This window comes from Atta colombica, unplaced genomic scaffold (genome assembly GCF_001594045.1).
Source record: "Atta colombica isolate Treedump-2 unplaced genomic scaffold, Acol1.0 scaffold239, whole genome shotgun sequence".
Lineage (NCBI taxonomy): Eukaryota > Metazoa > Arthropoda > Insecta > Hymenoptera > Formicidae > Atta > Atta colombica.
Window position 1 is genome coordinate 682,621 of NW_017259337.1, and position 1,313 is coordinate 683,933.

Genomic DNA, 1,313 nt, shown 5'->3' on the forward strand with positions numbered 1-1,313 from the left:
TCTCGCGATAATATCGTGACTTCGCGAGATATCAATTTCGGCAATAATCGACACGAAGCCGGCGATACACGAGAGCCACCATTCGTCTCGTACCGTCTACCGATCGACCGTCGACGATAACGGGAAGAGACTGAAGAGCGAAATTCCTTGCGAACAGGTTTCCGGGCGGGATATTTCATTGATTCGGATGCGGATTATCCAGGATTGATTCAGATGTGCGACTCCGAGAGGAAATCCGGAGAATTTCTGACGTTGAATCTTTGCCGATTCTCCTCGCGTTTTCTCAATCGCGCAATCACGACGAGGAATGCGAGCGAAACGCTGGGGCCGGCGTCCGCGGTGGTTACAGAATCGATCGCGAGTGTCAGACACGTCGTCGTCGGCCGTCGCGTCGTTAGGCTGGGTCGCGACGGGGCGGACGAAGAGGGGAAGGAGGGTTGAGAACTCACACGCCGAGACATTCCTGACCCACCGGTGAGGACCGGCTTCGTCGGAAACCATCGCACGCCGCTGTCCCTTCAGAATCCTGTTGCAAGTCAAAATATTAACGTAACACGGAGCGGACCGATCGAATCGATCACCGCCGTGTTTCTACTCCGATTCGATCTTCGTCACAGTCGACCCGACTGAACGAACCGGATATCCGTGCGAATGATCTTTCGGAAACGTTCGTTGTTATCACACCGAGAAAATTCTTGAAATTTTCTCACATTGAATTTCCGTAGTTAATTAAGCACGAATAAAAATTTTAAAAAGCGATGCAATCAAATTTTTATGGACAACGCCAAAGTGGAGCGATTCCGTCGTTAACTGAGTATGAATGAAACTTGAAATGAACTTTTGTGTATATATAACAGGCTTGATCTCAGAAAGTTTCTTATAATAAAGTATTAATAGCTAGAAGTATTATAGAAGATCTATTTTAAAAATTTATAAAGATTTTTTTTTTTTAAAGATTTATTGTAAACATTTTATTTTCGATAGTTCATTATAACAAACTTTTCGACAAAATTTTAGGACTATATTGTGTATTTGATTAATCAAATAATTTTTTATCTTAGTGATAATTAATCAAATTTAATTAAACGATAATTGGAGTAGTCTAATTTTAGCTCAATACTATTAATAATTGCAATATTTTTACATCACGTTATAATAAACGCGAATTGTTTCGACGTAATCAATTACGTTTATTCGAAATGCAAACTAATATTACATATATGAATATATTATAATCTTATTAATTATAAATAAAATCATATAACATTAATAAATTATCTATATATAAAGTTGTCTAATATTATCAATTATAT

The 1,313-nt window shown here is 38.8% G+C and overlaps 1 protein-coding gene across 16 annotated transcripts in view; it reads left to right on the plus strand.

Moving 5' to 3' along the window:
* The window catches only part of LOC108688810 (tropomyosin), a 41,024-nt gene that overhangs the window by 18,023 nt on the left and 21,688 nt on the right, over positions 1-1,313 (plus strand). The gene's annotated exons all lie outside the window — the stretch shown is intronic.